This window comes from Pseudonaja textilis, chromosome 8 (genome assembly GCF_049901715.1).
Source record: "Pseudonaja textilis isolate UNSWEBS1 chromosome 8, rPseTex1.2, whole genome shotgun sequence".
NCBI classification, from domain to species: domain Eukaryota; kingdom Metazoa; phylum Chordata; class Lepidosauria; order Squamata; family Elapidae; genus Pseudonaja; species Pseudonaja textilis.
The window spans coordinates 51,000,188-51,019,267 of record NC_141997.1 but is presented as its reverse complement, the minus strand read 5'-3'; the positions used below and the strand labels follow the sequence as shown (position 1 = coordinate 51,019,267).

Here is a 19,080-nt window from a genome sequence, read left to right as displayed (position 1 = left end):
GATGAATAGCAGAGTTGAAAGGGACTTTAGGGGTCTTCTAGTGTAACTCGTTGCTGAAGCAGGGGACCATATATCCTTTCAGTCTAATGGTTGTCCAACCTCTTCTTGAACACCTCTAATGATGGAGCACCCATGCCTTCTGAAAGAAAGCTGTTCCACTGGTTGATTGTTGTCAATGTTAGGAAGTCTCTCCTTACTTCTAGGTTGCTTCTCTTCTTGATTCGTTTCCATCTGTTGTTTCTTGCCTTGTTTTCTGGTTCTTTCAAAAATAAGCTGTCTCCCTCATGTTTGTGGCAGCTCCTCAAATACTGGAACGCCGCTATCATCAACCTTCCCGCTTGGTGGACCGGTAGAGGGAGGAGAAGGGATGGTTCTGTGGGACTGGCAGGTATGGGGTCACCCGTGACTTGGGCTGCCCGGTTTCAAACAGGCCGGTGTTGGTTGGGGACCCCTGATTTATATAACAATCCAGGGCTCAGTTGTCTTACGTTTGATCCATCTGTTATGAAGAATATAAAAGCGACTGTAGGAACACCTTCAGTCGATATAATTGTTCTGTTCAGTTGTTTTCTATATTCTCTAATTCAGCAGTCCCCAACCTGTGGCTTGGCAGCCCAACTGGGTGGACAGAGAGAAACTAGGTCATGCAAGCTGCGGGCTGAAGCTCACGTGCATCCACACACACCTTGACTGCAACTTGAGCGACGCACACGTGCAGGCATGTGCCAGCCCACCACTCATATGACTTGAGCTGCGTGTGCACATATGCCAGGCTGCTGCTGGTGCAAGTTAAGCTGTGCATGCACGCATGGGCCTTGGCTAATGGCCCAGTTGCGAATAAACCATGGTCCAGCAGTGGTCCATGTCCCAGGGGTTGGGACCCTGCCTCTTCTACTAAATATAGGAAAGAGATTTTAGTATACAGAGTGGTGTGTGGAGGCCTAGAGGTGGACCTCTTGCCTCACAATCCGGAGACTGTGAGTTCAATTCTAGATAGAGGCAGATATTTCTTTCTGGGCACAATGAAACTAAAGCTGCTGAACAAAACTCCATATTGGCAACAGGAAGGACATCTGGCCATTAAAGATTCCGCTAGCTCCATTCAGTTGCCCATACTTCACCCCGCAAGGGATTATGGGGTTGTTAAATCATGATGATGACGAAGGGATTTTAGTGCACCTCTGTCACCATCTCCTTAATCCTCCGTCTGACTGTGAATATTATTTGCATGCAGTCTTTGTGTTGTGCAGACGTTCTGCACGATTTAGAAAAGAAAGTTATACTTTCTTAATATTTTCTAGCTGGCGCATCCTTGCATTAGGGTCAAAGCGCGTGACGCACACCCGTTCAATCACAGGGACATCAATATTTCTGCAGTGGCCAACAGCTGAGTGTGACAGGAAGAGGATGGATGAGAAGAACGTCCCTTCCTTTGCAATGGCGTAAACCCGGCATTGATGGAAATGAGCTGCACGCCTTGCTCTTCATTAATCATGTCAAAATGTTGCATTTCAATGCAGGCTGCCCGTAGCCGTCCTCAGGCACTTCAATTTTTCCCCCCAACTATTGTACCTATGGCTCAGAACAAATAAAGATTCCCTTAACGCAATTGGCTTGGTGGGCAGCTCCGTGTTCTTTGCCACCTTATGCTGAATTTTAAAGGTGCCCGGCCTGAGAGAATGCCAGGTATCTTCCAAAGACTTTGGGTCATGTGTGAAAAAATTCACATCATCGCCGGGCGCAGCCTTGGTAAGTTTCTACGAGATGGATGAGTGAAGAAGGCAAGCTGCCAGCATCTTGCTGATGTATTTTTCTGTCAGAAAGAAATGAGTGATGTTATATATCTCGTTTGAGCAAAAGGTCCTTTTAACTGAGCAGGAAGGAGGCGGTTCTCCTTCCATCAGCATTTGTGGTGATCAGGCCAACCATCCGAGAGGCCTTGCCAGGAATGGCCAGGGGGATATTTATATTCACAATTAATTTCAGAGAGAAAAGGTAGATCTATTTCAAGGCGTCTCCAAATTCCTGCCATGCTATTGTTCAAACATCATTCGGGTTTATTTAATTCCAAACGTTATTCGGCCTTATTTAATTCCAAACGTTATTCGGGTTTATTTAATTCCAAACGTTATTCGGGCTTATTTAATTCCAGACATTATTGTTCAAACATGATTCGGGCTTATTTCATTCCAATCCGAACACAGGATCATCGAAGGATTTGATCATTCCTCTTTCCTTTTTTTCCCAACCTTCATTTCATCTTCCCAATTCTCTACTCTTACCTGAGAACACGGCACCCAACACACTCTGAAGGTGTGTTTCTAATTTTTAGCAGGTCAGAGTAGGCTACTGAAAGAGAATGGAAGAGAACAAGCAAGACCAGTCAGTTGACTTGCTTATCTCACAACGGGCAACTTCAGGGCAAAATCTAGGGGAATAAAAACCTCCAGCATCTCAAGAGTATTTAAACAGACTCTGCCTCAGTTAACCCACTATTGGTCAAGTTTGATTCTTCTTTGGTTTCCAAGATTTTGTTGCATAATGGGAAGATCAAGAGAAGAGATGTACCCCATGCGCTCTAAAGGCGATGGTGGGAGAATTGTATTTTCAGACGTGCAAAATTCTGTTCATGTAGCTTTAAGGAAGTAGAATATTCTATTCTGTTCTGTTCTATTCTGTACTCTACTCTGCTGGATTTTCTACTCTACTCTACTCAACTCGTATTATTTTCTACCCTACTCTATTCTATTTTCTATTCTATTCAGGAGTGGGCTTAACATTTTTTAGCAACGTGTTCTCTGCCTGGTTGCTGTGTGGGTGTGGCCATGGTGGGCGTGGCCTTGTCGGCCTCCTGCACCATGTGGTGGTGGGAGGGCTTTTTTGCCCTCTCTGGGCTCCGGAGGCTTTCCTCGATCCTTCAGGAGGGTGAAAATGGAGGCCCTCTGGAGGCCCGAAACATTTTTGTCCTCCCTGAGCCTCCACACGAGCCCTGCACATTCCTGGGATCCAAAATGGGCCCTGTGGGGACTCCTGGGAGGGGAGGGGCAGGGTGGGTGGAGCCAGCCGGGGATAGGATTTGCCAGTTGGCTGAACTGGCCATAAAATTAACAACCGGTTCAGCTGAACCGGGGTGAACCGGTAGCAGCTCCTCCTTGATTCTGTTCTATTTTCTACTCCACTTCATTTTTTTATTCTGCTTTCTGTTCTACTCTACTCTATTTTTTCTACTCTACTCTACTTTCTGCTCTGCTTCGCTCCATTCCAGATATGAACCTTACCCCTCCATTTTTTAACCAGGACAGTTCCAACCTCCTCTTCCTCCACTTTGCAAATAGGACTCATCTGTCCATTTTCAAAGGCCGGCATAGACAATCTTCTCAGCGGATCTCCGGCCGAAGGCCTCTCCTCTCGCCCTTTATTCATCCTGTCTGCTGGGCCGATGCCCCTGCGAGGGAACTCGAGAAGCTCAATTGGTATCAGCAGAGGAACACAGGCCCCACAATGCACCGCATACGAAGAGCAGGGGCTAGAAAGGCTCCCTTAACACACTCTTATTTACGGAGGGTGGTTATCTCCTATTTGCTCACAATTCCCTCCTTGTGCAACTGATTGCAGAAAATGTGTTTAATAACCACCGAATGCTAATATGCTGCGGTATGCATGACTGCCTAATTTAATTTATCTCTGATTAAGCCTATTAGGTTGGAGGGCGCTTTACAAAAGAGACTCCTTTTTTTTGCCAGCTGTAAGCTGTATTTGAATTGTAATATAGGTTAATAATGTGTGAAATAACTAGCAGGGCTGGCTTCTAAATGTTAATTTTAGTAAACTCCATCCTGAGTTAGGGCACGGATGTATCCTTAGGAAGATTCGTGGTCATAAAAACGGACCACGATGCAGGCAGTCCTCAACCTCTGACCGTAGCTGGGTCCCAAATTTACGTTGCTAAGTGAGAAATTTGCTAAGTGAGTTTTGCTACATTACAGATTTGTGTCTGTAATATTACAGTTGCAATAATATCAGGTAGCACATTATATAGTATCATAATAGTTCACAGGAACAATCATACTACTGTATTGTTCTAAGAATAATGGTCCTATAATACAGTGGTTGCCAACCGGTTAGCCAGGGACCACTGGTGGTCCGTTGGAGAATTTTGGTGGTTCACAGAGAAATGTCCCCTCCCCAAAGAAATTAATCCAGGCTGCGTGGGGACATAAGGCTGCGCCGCCCACATGGCCCACGGGAACACAAGGCTTGCGTCGCTTGCTTTGCGAACAACACGAGGTAGTGAGGGGAAGAGGAAAGGGCAGGGGGGGACTTGCCCCACCGGCCCCATGCGCCTGACCTGGCCACTGGGCTGCTTCTTTCCACTTCTTTCTTCTTCTGCTTTTGGCTGCATGCAAGGAAAGCAGCAAAAGTCTTTCTTTCTCTCCCCCAAATTCTGCCAGAAATGAGTCTTTGGGACCCTGCAAGGCCTCCTGCTCCAAGAGGCTGCACCAGCATGACAAGTCTCAGAAAGACTCATTTCTGGCAGTTTGGGAGAGAGAGAAAGACTTCTGTGGCTTCTGCTGTTTTCCTTGCATGAAGCCAAAAGTCTCTCTCTCTCTCCCTCCCTCTGAGAATGGAGCTGGAGACGGTATCCTGCAACCCCAAATAAAAAAGGATTGATCGGTAAGAAATGGGGTGGGGAATTTTCCTGCGGACGTTTCTGGGGGGATTTTCCCAGAGTCTCTACTCCACGGGATTTAAAATGATGAGTTTGGTGGTCCCTCAGATCCAAAAGGTTGGCAAACCCTGCTATAGTACACAGGGTGTCCTTGACTTTCGACCACAATTTAGCCCAACATTTCAGTTGCTAAGTGAGACATTTGTTAACTGAAGTTTGCCCCACTTTGCGATCTTTCCTAATACTGTTGTTCAGTGAATCCTTGCAGCAATTAAATTAGTCTATTATCAGTTAGTCATTATTAGTTAATTAAGAACTTAATGGTTGTTAATTGGATCTGGTTTCCCTGTGGACTTTTGCTTGCTGGAAGGTCACACAAGTGGATCGTGTGACTTTGGGGACCGTGCAGCCGTCATAAGTGGGAGTCAGTTGCCAAGCGTCTAAATATGGATCACGTGACCAATGGTCCTAAGTGTGAAGAACGGTCCTGAGTCATTTTTTTCCCCAGTGCCGTTGTAACTTGGTACAGCTGCTAAATGAACTGTTGTAAGTCGAGGACTATTTATAATTGCGTTTGAAGCCATTTAGGAATGAGCCTTGGAAATCCAGTTTAAGGGCAGCATTGAGAGGGATTCGGAACACCCCACCCTCAACTCTGTGGAGATTCTCAAGTCCTCCAAGGCATGGTTGTCCCCCAAAAGTGCATTTTCCCAAAAGGCAATTGGACTTTCTTGGTTTTTCTTGGAGGACATTTCGCTTCTCCTCCAAGGAGCTTCTTCAGCTCTGACTGGATGGTGGTGAACGGAAGGATTGATACGCCTTGTAGACAGCTGGTCATTTGCCTCCTTTTTAAAAGGTCCTTGAGGCCACTTGGAGTTTTGTCTGTGTCCTCAGGGTTCACCTGAGTGGTGCAAATCCCATATTGTGTAGCTAAAAGTCTGTAGACATTCTCAGTTCTCCAGGTCCTGGTTGTCCCAAAGGTGCTTTTATTTCAGGAGGCAAATGGACTTCCTTGTTTTTTTTCTTTTGAAGACGTTTCGCTTCTCCTCCGAGAAGCTTCCTTGGAATCCCCCCTCGATTGTGTGAACAATAAAAAGAAGACACTGTTTGTCTTTTAAGCAACAGGGATTAATGGGTATTTTGTTATTGCCGATGCAATCAGACCGAAGATTTCCACTTAGCAGAATGATTGTCCTTCTAATTGAGGGAGACAAGAAAGATTTATTAACGAACGAGTTTCTAAATTTCCCAATGTGTTCCAAACACGAGTGACTGATTCCGTAGGGAAATAGAGTTAAATTTATAAATTAAAAGAGATCAATGTTAGCTTAAACAGAAGAAGGAGCGGCGATGGCCAATGCCGTCGAAATTAAGAGGATGAATAAGACAGCAGTTCTTGCGTAAGTCGTGGGAGATTGAATATCGATCTCCTTCGCTTTGGTTTTCAGCTCCTTCTGATATGGGAACGGAGAGACGTTTTTCAAAACCGGTAAGGAGTACCTTGTCGTGAGATCCATTTTATGGATGGTTATGCTGTGTCATTATCCCAGCCTTCAGGTGTGCTTTAGCAAAATTGCAGGTAGTCTGGTTAAATGAGTCATTCATTTGGTTACGCCTGCGAAATTGGGCATCGTCAAATCTCTGATGTGGGAGAAAAAGGCTCAGCATCAATGAAGTAAAAGAGAATAACCAAAGCTGAGTTGGAAAGGACCTTGGAGGTCTTCTAGTCCAACCCTCTGCTTGAACCGGGGACCCTGTACCATTCTAGACAAAGGGGGGTTTTATCTCTTTTTCTTGATTGCATCTTCATGCGTTTTCAGTCAAAGAGAAGAAATCCCACTGCTGAGAGGTGTTCTGACCGAGGCTTCCCCAACACCAGGAAGCTGACTCCTCGCCCCAATAAAACCCTTTTTTTATTTAGTTTACAGTGAATTCCTCTCCAGCAAAGTCCCGGCCAATCAGGAGATTTCACAACTACAAACCTTTATCAGGCTTGGAGAGCTGCCAGGCTGATACCTTTCAGACGCCACGCTGTAGCAGCAATTACTTGGCAAGAAGTCAGGAACGGATCTTCACCCTAATGAATTGAACTAATTGTCTCCTGCAAACACCACTCCCCTTTCTCTCTTATTTATTCCCTATGGGAGGGGCCATTCACCACCCACCTGTGCCTTTATTCCTGAGCCAACCTTTGTTCCTCAACTGTTCCCTTCTTCTGGCAGCTCTGTGCATGGGCACACTTGGAACAGGCTCCAGCTGTTCTTCTTCCCCAATGATCTCCGACTGTCGGACGGCCCTGGCCCCATCTCTGCCTCTGACACAAAGCCCTCGTCAGAGCCTTCCCCAGACTCCGGGACTGGCCCAGGTTCCTCCCCAACCTCCCCACTGTCAGACTCTGTGGCCAGCTCCTCTGGCTGCTGGCAGGCCACAACACTATGTTGGAGAAATCCACAACCAGCAGGTTACCACGTTCTATAAAGTTAGAGAATGCATTGGACTCCTTGTGTTGGACTGATACAGAATAACAGAGTTGGAAGGGACCTCCGAGATCTTCTAGTCCAGCCCCCTGCTCAGGCAGGAAGCCCTATACCATTCGAAACAAATGGTTGTCCATCTCTTCTTAAAAACTTCCAGTGTCGAAGCTGTCCAATACAAAAAATGAAAAAAAAAAAAAAAGATTTAGTCTTTGCACAAAAAATAACTTGTTAAAACAGCTATTTGAGAAATCTAGACCTGTAAATCACCTTTATGGCAGCCAACTCTACATGAAATAATAATAATAATAAAAATATAACAAACTTCGGAAGCAAAAACATTTGATTCTTTTTGATATTTCCCCTCAGCCTTCTGAAGGGTAGAAGGATTGAGGCTATTGATGACCTGTGAGTTTTTCACTTGCTTTTCTCTGCAATTTTTATGTTTTCCCAGTATGATTCTTAGTCCCATGGCAATCTGTTTTTCTGATTTTTTTTTTCTCCCCAGAACAGAAATAATATGTCAAAAATATTATGGAAATGACGGGACAATTTGAGCAATAAAGAGGAGAACCAAATAAAATGCCTTGCCCTTAATTGTCAAATTGTTTTAAGTAAATGTAAATTTATTTAAGGAAATTAAGAAAATGAGGGGAAGATTGCAAACGTTCTATGAATATTTCATACAAAACCAGGAGAGGATTAAAAGATGCTGGAGCAATCGTTTTGAGTTGCAAGTCAGAACAGGGTTAGAACTTTCATTTCATGTAAATCTTCTGTGGCATTTAATTTATAAACAATGAAATAGCAAAGGGTTGATTTACTCGGCTGTAGCAATGTTAGAACATTATTTGCAATAAATAACACTGTAGCAATGTTAAAACATTATTTGCAATAAAAAAAGTACTCATTCAGCTATCTGTATATAGAGATAGAGATCGGTATGTAGGAATATAAACAGTAAAATCATGTGGGAATAAACGGGAAGGAAGGATAATAGATAGATAGATAGATAGATAGATAGATAGATAGATAGATAGATAGATAGATAGATAGATAGATAGATAGGCAGGCAGGCAGGCAGGCAGGCAGGCAGGCAGGCAGGCAGGCAGGCAGGCAGACAGACAGATAGATAGCAATAGATGGATGGATAGGTATATACTGTAGGTAGAGATAAGGAATGATAGAGAGAGAGAGAGAAATATAGATAGATATAGATAGATAATAATGGATAAGTGGATGGATGGGTGGGTGGTTAGATAGATAGTTCCATAGACAGTTGGGTTGTTATATATTGGCCATTTGCACAGATATTTTTCACACAGCAACAGCCTCCCAGTGTACAGATCAACCGGCAGCCAGAAATAATTTCCTACAGAGCAAGCCTTAGGGAGAAAAATGCCTGAACAATACTCTTCGTTCATAGCTTCTAGATGTCATCAGTGATGATCTACAGCCCATCTTGATCAATGCAACATCCATCTTACGGACTTTGAGTGGTTGATACATCCTAACAGACAACCCTCTGGTCCGAAAGAGCTATTCCTAGGTGTGTACAACCAATACACATCAGACAATCCATTTTTATTTTTATTTTTAGGTTGCTGCAGAGAAATTCCACATGAACAGATTAGTAGAACAATGCGGAATTGGCCTTCCATTTCACTTCTTTTAAACAATTAAAACATTTATTGTTTATTATTATTTCCTCTCTGGGTAATAATACACATATCCGTTTATATAGTCTGCTGCTACATTCTAATCAACGTGGAAAATCGAGTAGGGATTTGGGAGTGAGGAAGGCTAAAATTTAGCAGCTGAAATGTGATCTGTGGCAGAATCTGTAAAAATGATAATGAAAGGTTGTAGGTCTACTAAGTAAGGAGGCCATGTCCCGCCTTCCAATTTGGTTTTCATCCATGGTGATGGTTTGCAGCCTAGTTGGGGGCAAAGATGGTTTGGATAGCTTGAAAGTTGAAAGGTCTCCATAATAAATGTGTCAAACTTTAGAAAGATCTGGGTCCAGACATCAAGATGCCAGTGGGAGAAGCTAGAACTTTTCAGCAGATGTTTACCAGTCAGCTAAAAGTCTTTCTCGCAACAATACCAGGAGCCTTCATTGGACAATGTGACCTGGTCTAATGGGGATGGTGGGGTGGGAGAATAGTAGACAACTGGTCATTTGCATTCTTTTAGAGAGTTGTTGAGGCCACTTGGACCAAGGCTAGTTTTGGTCACCACACTATTAAAAAGATGTTGAGACTCTAGAAAGAGTTCAGAGAAGAGCAACCAAGATGGTGAGGGGACCGGAGGCTAAAACATGTGAAGAACAGTTGCAGGAATTGGGCCTGGCTAGTCTAGTGAGGAGAAGGACTAGAGGAGACATGATAGCCATCTTCCAATATTTGAGGGGCTGCCCCAGAGAGGAGGGGGCCAAGCTGTCTTCCAAAGCCCCTGAAGGCCAGACAAGGAATTTTGGATGGAAGCTGATCAAGGAGAGATTCAACCTGGAAATAGGGAGAAATTTTCTAAGAGTGAGAACAATCAATCAATGGGGCAGAAGTTGCCTTCAGAAGTGGTGGGAGCTTCGTCCTTGGAAGCTTTGAAGAAGAGATAGGACTGCCATTTGTGAGAAATGGTGTAGGGTCTCCTGCTTGGGGGGCGGGGGCTTCGACTAGATGACCTACAAGGTCCCTTCCAATTCGGTTAATCTGTTATCTATTATCTGGAGGTTTATCTGTGTCCTCAGGGTCACCCGAGTAGTGCAAACAGTTCATGTAGTTTGCAAAGGGCACCTTTGGGACAACCATGACCTGGATGATGGAGAATCTCCATAAACTTCTAGCTATGCATTTTGGGATGAACACTCTTCAAATGATGTGGGAGTAGGAATGGATTTCTTGAAAACGAAAATTGCAGACTGCAGGTGCATCACCCAGGTGACCCTGAGGACATAGATAAACCTCCAAGTGGCCTCAACAAACCCTCTAAAAGGATGCAAAGGACCAGCGGTCTGCAAGGAGTATCAATCCTTCCATTCCTTTCCATCCAGTCAGAGCTGAAGAAGCTTCTGAGATGACAAGCGACATGTCTTCGAAAGAAAAAAGAAAAGTCCAGTTGCCTTCTGAAAAAAAAAAAAGCACCTTTCCGAGAAGCAGCCTTGGTTACTCTAAATTTTACCACCTTGAAGTTTGCATTCGCGGGAAATTAGATGTGGACAGCGCGATCTTTTTGATCCTGTTGCTTTTGACACCATGATTGTGTTTTTCTTCAGACTGGATAATAGAGTCTGAGGCAAGGTGTTAAACGTCTCTAGTTTTGTTTGTGTGGTCAACTGTGTTGGAAGGGATCCATCTGCACCGTCACTCCTGAACACACAATGCAGTCTCTTTTCAAAGAGTTGCGTTGGGTGAGATACTTAAACCAGTACAAGTAGAAACTTTTATCAGAATAAGATTGATCTTTATCCTGGATGATATAATTTTGTTTTGACACAATGAACTTATTTTGCATGACAGTATAAAGAGGTACGTATGGAGAATTCTTTTGAGCCGCATCGAAGCATTATCTCATAAGGCGTGCTCTGCTTTAAGAGGTCTGCTTGTTCAATCTCATCTTCCATGATCAGTTAGCTATGTCTTCTCAGTAGTCTTAAATCTTTTATAAAACAGGTGAGATGTATATTTTAAAAGAAGATACTGCGTGCAAGCTATTTTGAAATTTCATTTAGTTGTTTATTCATTAACTGTTGCTCCAGAAGTTGTGGGTGCTCCCTCACTTGAGATTTTCAAGAAGAGATTGGACAACCCCTTGTCCAAAATTGTATTGAGTCTCCTATTTGAGTAGGGGGTTGGACTAGAAGACCTCCAAGGTCCCTTCCAACTCTGTTACTCTGTTTTTAAGTTGGTTCCTAAAAATGGGATACAAAGCTAGGAAATAGATATTAAAATAGCAATGGAAGTCAAGACCTGGTCCTATTATCTCAGAACATGGGATAACATCTCAGATACCTTTTTGGAAGGTAGCAATATGAACAATTCACATTGGTAGAATAAGTTACCAAGGGAGATATGCTCTTTTTTGCTATAGATTATAAAATAGGTTCTAGAGAGCTACCTGTGGTGGATACATTTGTTTGGATATCCTGTCATGAATGACCTCAGTGCAGAGCAGAGGTGGGATTCAGCAGGTTCTGACCAGTTCTGGAAAACGGGTAGCGGAAATGTTGAGTAGTTTGCAGAGAACCGCCATACCGCTCTGGTCACCCCCCCCCCCCCCCCCCCCCCCCTCCTCCCCCCCCCCCCCCCCCCCCCCCCCCCCCCCCCCCCCCCCCCTCCCCCCCCCTCCCCCCCCCCCCCCCCCCCCCCCCCCCCCCCCCCCCCCCCCCCCCCCCCTTTTGGTTCCCTGGGATGGCAGGTTGGTGGGGGGAGGAAGGGTTTGCGCTTCCTCTTGACTGGCCCCACCCCATCTATTCTCTGCCTCCTGAGTCCTAGCTGATCAGCTGGGTCTTCTTTGGTTGCCCTGCACAGGAGAACGGAGCTGAAAAGCAGGTTAGTGGGGTGGGGAGGGAATGGGATTTTGTAGTATCCTTCCCCCAGGAGTGGGGAGGGAACGGAGATTTTGCTGTATCCTTCCTCTGCTATGCTCACCAAGCCACGCCCACAGAACCAGTAGTAAAATTATTTTGACTCCCACCACTGCCTCAGTGGCTCTTCTCACTCTGTTATGAGATATCATTTTGGAACAGACTCTGGGACAGATGCTAAGTGACGTCCTCTCTTTTCTGACAATTAGAATTAAAATTACAGAGACAAATGTTATCAGCCAAAATGTCAGAGAATGTCAAGGCCAAGGGACCCAGAGTGACATGTGGAACTGCTTCTGAGTTTCTGCTTTACTGCTGTTGGCTTGTAGACAGAATCTTGCCAGACTAAAGCAACTTTTTGTGTGACTGTTACAACACATGTACTCTGTGAATTGCTAGGGAGAAGTCTGCCTTTGCTCTTTTCTTGCCTATCAGATATTCCAAGTTTTGCTATCTCTTTGGCCCCTGGCAAGGATCCCCTTTTCTACTGGAACTCCAGACTAGGAAGGGGTGCCTATTTTTTAAAAAATGAGACCCAACGTATATATGGAGTAGCAGCAGGGAGACCAGATTCTGGTCTGGTCTCAGACCTCAGAAGCTCCCTGGGGAATTTTGGGCCACGCCCTTCCTCTCAGCCCATGAACCAGGGTGTTTAGCGGGTAAGATGTTGGATTAAGTGTGGGGACACCTTGGTTCTTCTCCACCTTCTGCTGAGTGTAACTTTAGGCCAAGCCAAGCTACATTACAGGTATGGAGCTGAGCGTTTGCCCTCTGGATGCCCTTCCTGATGCCATTCTTAAGTTCGCAGCAGATTTTTTTTTTCTTTGCTCCCTAGGAGAGAGAGAAACATCTGTTGCTACCTAGGATTGAACTCACAACCTTCCTAATGGGAGGCGAGCATCTTCACCCCCAGGCCACCACGAATTAAGGGATTACAGGGTCTTAAAAAGGGGGGGGGGGTTGTTTTTTTTAAAAAAGCTGCATTACAGGTAGAGGTTGTGAGGACAAATTGGAGAATGTGCACTATGTATAATCGTCTTGAATTTCTGTACAAAGGCAGAACATACATCCAAAAGGACGTAAATATTTTTAACATTGTAAATAAATAAACACAACAATATTTATATTTAGTGCAAGATTTCAAGCTGGCAAACAAAAGATCAATCAGGAACCAACGCATCAACAATGACTAATTAGGGATCAGGCACAAATGAAGAACCAGTCAGAGACCAAGCCTCACCAACCTGCACCAATCAGAAGCCAGCTGGGCTAAAGACCAATCGGGGTCAGACTACTTGAGTGTAAAGGCAGGAGCCCAACCACTCTGGTCTACAGAGCAAAACATCTAGCTTTACAAGCTTTGCCAACCACAATTCTGGCAAAATTTCACTAAACTCTTAAAGCAGTGTTTCCCCACAATAAATAATGAATTACTTGCCATCAATGTTGTGCATGTTATACAAAGGTATATCTCACTACATGTTAGGATAAATAGGCCACTCTATGGGGGAAAAAAAAGGACAAATGAACACAAATAGTATATCAGAAATGAGGAATGAGGCATCGTTTCAACGTTGCAGACCGTTTATTGTTGACTAGAATGTGACCGGCCGTTAACAAAAAGATTTTGCACTGGAGACAGGAATAACAACCCAAAACTCCTGAATTTACAGTGCAATAAATCTTAACGATTTAGAGGGAGAATTTAATCAGGCTGGAGATGTTTTTGTGTGCTTGTCTCGTGATAGCCGCTAATCAGCTTAGCAATGCCGGGGTATCACTAACATCCTTTTTGTCATTGAATGAGAATCGTTGGAAAGCATCATCTCTGAAAGCATTTCGCTTCCCGCTGAAGTTTCCCATTTCTTCTCTCCCGCGCTATCATTTCTGTAATAATTCTGAATATCATATCGTGCATCTTGTAAGAGCAGTGCAAGATGTGTGAACTGATTTGGTGTGTAAATGTACAGTATTGGTCAGCGTAGCCTGGAAAATGTACAATCTGAATGTAGATAAGCAGCCCACCAAGCTAATGTACCAAATGCATTTGAGGGCATAGTAATATTGCCACAAGAATTATGTCTTACTCAGGGGTGGGATTCTACCGGTTCGCACCGGTTCTATAGAACTGGTTGTTATGATTCTGCGCGGTTTGGCCCCATACTTCTGCACCCGTCCCTCCCTCCCTTCCCCACCCAGTCAGTCCTTAGCGTGCATGTGCAATGTTGCGCACATACCCGACATCGCTGACTGCGTTGTTCCCCGCCCAGTCACTCCTTAATGCATTTCTTCTTCTTTTTCTTCTCCCGATGATCAGCTGTTCCTATGATTCCCCTTGCATACTTACTGCTTTGCTGAGGAGGCTTGCCCACCCAGTCACATGACCACGCCCAGCTTGCCATACCCATCTCACCACGGCCACAGAACTGGTTGTTACAAAATTTGAATCCCACCCCTGGTGTCATACCTTGTTCTGACCCAAACCTGGTTCCAAGAGAGCCAACACAAGACAAAGGTAATAGCACAACCTTTTAATGTTTCATTTACGAATCCTGTTTCTTCACAGGTAAAAGGCTGCTTCCAACTAATTAGCTCCAATAAGGAAGAGCCTGGCCAAGTTTTTGCAAGGCTGCCAAGAACACCAGATAAAGTTACCAAACAATAAATCAAAGAGTCTCCAAATACCAACTCAGATATTCCTAACGTCCACCAGGCTCGAGTATAAAACTTCTTTGCCTTCTGCAAAGAGCTGCAGTTTCTCAGTTGGCTTTTATCTTCTTCAGGGAGGGGCCATCACCTTGCAGCCTTACTCCCGAGTCACCTGTGCTGCTGTTCTTTCCTTCAAGTAGCCCTGCATGCACAAGCACTGGGCATTGGCCCCTCAGGGTCCTCTGCATGTGTGATGACCCAGGGTGGGATACAAAAGCAACACAGTCACAAAAACAGGTGAAGCCCCTTTAATTCCTTCAACCTGGCCCCAAAGCTCCAATTATCATTGACTGGAGAAAAAACTCCCCCACAAACAGTTGCGAAAAGAAAGAAATTCCATTCAAACTCAAAATACATATAAATTATAAATAGATAAAAACAACACAAACCACACTGAAGAATTAATGAGACAAGGCAGGGCTTGAAGACATCCACAGATATTGAAATACACACACTGGGAAGGATGCCAGAACTCAGATAAGAACTGACAAACTAAAAATATTTTCATACTTTGTTTCCAGCACTGGCCTATGCACAGTTTGTGCCTTTCCTCACAGCTGCAGCCCATGAAGGGGATCAGGGCCCTTTCCTCCCCCATAGACCACGCCATTCTCCCTTATCTGCTCCTCCCTGCATGCTCTAGGATGAAGAGGGCCTGGGTCTTCCTCTGAATGCCCAGCTGGCCGGTGCCCTTCCCCAGTTTCCTCCACAACCTCCGGAGCCACACTTCCACTCCCTGTCATCTGTTCCTCCTCTCCCTTGGAGTCAGATTCTAACAGGGGCATGACAGCATCACTGCTGCCAGCCTCCACAATCTCCGATGGCAGCATCCCCCTCCCAGATGGTGCTGGCCCCATCACTGCATCACATGCACGCCCCTCATCTGAGCCCTCGCTCTCCGAGACCTCAGCCATCTGCACCTGCTGCCGGCAAACCACAACATACTTCTCTGAAAGAGACAGCTACAACCCACCATCTAATTTGTTGACAAAGGCCAAAGATGAAGGATGTTCCTTGAAGATCTCAATAAATAATTACGAGCAAATCAAAATGTATACAAGCAAAATTGCCTTCATTGCATTTTTTTTTTTTTTGGTTCCCATGGCAAAAGCTTAACTTAATCCTGAAATGAAATTCAGGTAGCCCTCAATATATGCCCCCAATTTGAGCCTAAAATTTCTGTTGTTAAGGGAGACGTTTGTTAGGGGAGCTTTCAGCTTTGCCTCATTTTACAACATTTCTCGCCACGGTTGTTAAGTGAATCATGGCAGTTACATGGATGTTAAGTGAATCTGTCTTCCCCATCGACTTTGCTTGTCAGAAGTTCACAAAAGGGGATCACCTGACCCCGGGACCTACTGTGACTGTCATAAATAGGAACCAGTTGCCAAAAGTCTGGATTTTGATCATGTGATCATCGGGAGACTCCAAAGTTTATAGCAGTGAAAAACAGTTATACGTCCCTTTTTTCTGTGCCATTGTAACTTTGAAACTAACTGTTGTAAGTTGAGGACCACTTGTAAGCCAGGAAAAAGACATTTAGGTATTAAATCTGAAAATAATGCTATGAGCTGGACTTCTTGCATTGTTAAGGATAAAAATAGATTGTCCAAAACCCGAAGTGTTTGTTTATATGCGCATTCGCACCAGTGATGGGATTCTACCAGTTTCAGTGATTACGCACTTCACGCATGCGCTTGTATGCACCTAATGTGCACATGCGCAGCTTTCCAAATACCAGCTGAGGATCTGCTGCGCCAATCGGTTGAGAGGATAAAGAACAGAAAAGTGCAAGGGAAGATGGGAGGGCCAATCCTCAGCTTTTCTCTTCTTTCTTCTCAGCTGATTGTTGGAGCTTATTTTTACTACCGGTTTGGGTGAACCGAGCCGAACCGGTAGCATTTCACCACTGATTCACACCCTACAGCAGTGGTGGCTAACCTTTTGGGGCTCCTGTGCCAGCATCCAGAATGCAATGTGTGCCCCCCACACCCCCTTTGCATCTGCACGCAATCCCACCCCCACCCATGCCACCCCCTTACCTGCACTGTGCCTCACAGCTGATTTTTTGGTTGGTTTGAGGCCTTTTTCGGCCTCCCAGAGGCTTGGAAAAAGCCTCTGCAATAATATGCCCGTTTCATCACTTCCGGTATTACAGGAAATGACAAAGTGGGCCTATTCGTCCTGAAAAGCCTTGCAGAGGCTTTTTCCAAGCCTCTGGGAGGCTGGAAAAGGCCTGAAACCAGCAGAAAAATCAGCCGTGAGGTGTGCACATGCACAGTGAAGTAAGTCTGCTTGTGGCTCACGTGCCAGCACAAATGGCTGTACATGCTATCATGGCACTATAACCAAGAGACTGTTTGTAGCGCTACAACATCACCCACCTCTTTCTACATGTGGGTGGCATAAATCCTCATGAAAAGAGGTAAGGCTTAAATTTTTAGCCCGTGACCGCCATGTTGTCCTGTTTGATTCTCCCCGCAGTCTTTGATTCATTTATGTATTTGTTACAAATTAAGGCGAATCTACGTGTCCCAGGATAATATTGGAAGATCCAATCTGGGTCGGTCTCTGGAACCAGAGGGTTTGTCTTCTGAGCTTTGGGAAATGTGCTGGGACCCACCTTCAGGGAACTTCTTTCTAGCAGAGCGTGTGCTGTTCTCTGTGTGATGTTTACGGTGACTGTTGTATGGGGCTTTTTAGATGTTGATTGGGGTGTGTTGATGGCTGGCTTTTAAGTCCTTGACTGTCATTTTCTTGTTTTGTCCAGCCTTCACCTTCTAAGGACTTGATATGCTGATGGTAAATCGGGCACTCCTGTTGACTGACAAGGGAACTGTTTCCCAAGCTTCAATCACTTCCCTGGCTGTTTTTGTCCCTGCTCATTCGACAATCTTAGTAGCTGTGAAATTGAATGTATGTCCTTGTTCATTCCAATGTGAGGCTACCAATGAGTTCGCGTCTCCTCATCTGACCATTCAGTTGTGTTCTTGCAATCGGGTGGCTAGCTTCCTCTCCATCTGTCCTACATAATCCCAGGGGCAATCCATGCAGGGGATCTTGTAGATTACATTGGAAGTATCTCCCACTTCCAGCCGATCTTTACAATGCATAATGTGTCCTCGTATGGTAGCCTCTGGGTGGTATGCAATGCCCACTTGCAGAGCTGCATTCTATAGCTTCCAAAATGTTTTTGATGTATGGCAGGGCACACACAGGCACTATAAATACCACACACAGAACAGTGCACACTCTGCTAGAGAGACGGTCCCTGAGGATGGGCTCCAGCATGAGTCTGAAAGTTCGGAAGACAAAACCTCTAGTTGTCAACTCGTAAAGCATTCCTGGCCTGCTCTTGAGTTACCATAGACAGGGGGGAGAGGGGGGAGAACTGATGGAGAAACTTGGTTGCAATGACCAGAAGCACATTCCAGGCATAGCTTTCTCCAGATTGTATCCCAGGTTACCAGAGCCAGCCGGAGAGGCATGTTTTCTACAGCCTGCAAAAGTGCTTTGTTGGAGAATGTGATTTATGACACACCCAGGGAGGAGGGGGGAAACAGGGTCATAGGTGGGCAGTAGATTACGTGGGGCAGAGTTGACTGCACTTGGGAAAGTGCTGACATGTTGCTCCTAATAAATAATTGGACTTCTTTTGAAACTTGGCTCGATGCTGATGAATTAATTAGGGCATTCATCGGAACCCTGACAGCAGATTAGTAACCAACCCAGATTGGATCTATTTCTTGTTTACATTCATGTGGCCACCCTGTCATCATTAAACTCTGGACAATTTAACAATTCATTTTAAAAAATATGCAATTTAGAAAGCACATTTTGTGTTCAGGATGACTCAGAAACATACAGTCATGCCACCAAGACACAGTCTGTTCCACTGCCTGGGAGAAATAACATTCCCTTCCTGTTCTTAGGGATTGCGTAGGATTGCACTGCTAATTTCTTTTCCTCAAATTAATATGGACTTTAAAAATATATATATTTGCAACACAGGCAAGTCTTCGGGTGAAGAACGCTTAGTCTGTGCTTAAGGTGAATTTGTATGTAAGTCGGAACTTGTACACACAAACAGATTGTCTGTTGTTAAAGATGGCGGACAGTGTTCTCCTTTCTCGAGATGAGAAAACCGCTGAAGCTCTGTGAGGTTTTCATCAACTGCTGGAAATAGGCTGTAGATCAAAAATGTGCAGTGTCAGCAGTTCATGAAAAGTTTTCCTTGCTTTAGCGGTTCATCAGCTGGAAAAAGGAGAATGTTCTCTGCCATTTTAAGTAGTAGACCACCTATTTGTAAGCATGAGTTGTCCACATGTCAGAAGTTTTTAACCCAGGGACAGTTTGTGTTTAACGGATTCTTTAGTAGAATGATGAAGTCATATTTTTTTTTTCTTCCTAAGACATCATAATTAATTGGACAGATTAATCAAATCCACAGAGTATCGGACCAGTTAGTTCTCCAAAATGACTTTATCCCCTTCAATTGTTTCTTCAAATCTCCGTCCATGGGAAGTCCATAAATATTTTTCTTACAGATACAAACAGATGGGATGCCTTGTTTCTCTGATACTGAGAGCTTTGTTGTTGTTAGCTGCAAAGTCGTGTCCGACCCATCGTGACCCCCATGGACA

At 44.6% G+C, this 19,080-nt stretch overlaps 1 protein-coding gene across 1 annotated transcript in view; it reads left to right on the top strand.

The window, feature by feature from the left end:
- Positions 1–19,080, top strand: part of ENOX1 (ecto-NOX disulfide-thiol exchanger 1) — a 449,429-nt gene that overhangs the window by 207,918 nt on the left and 222,431 nt on the right. The gene's annotated exons all lie outside the window — the stretch shown is intronic.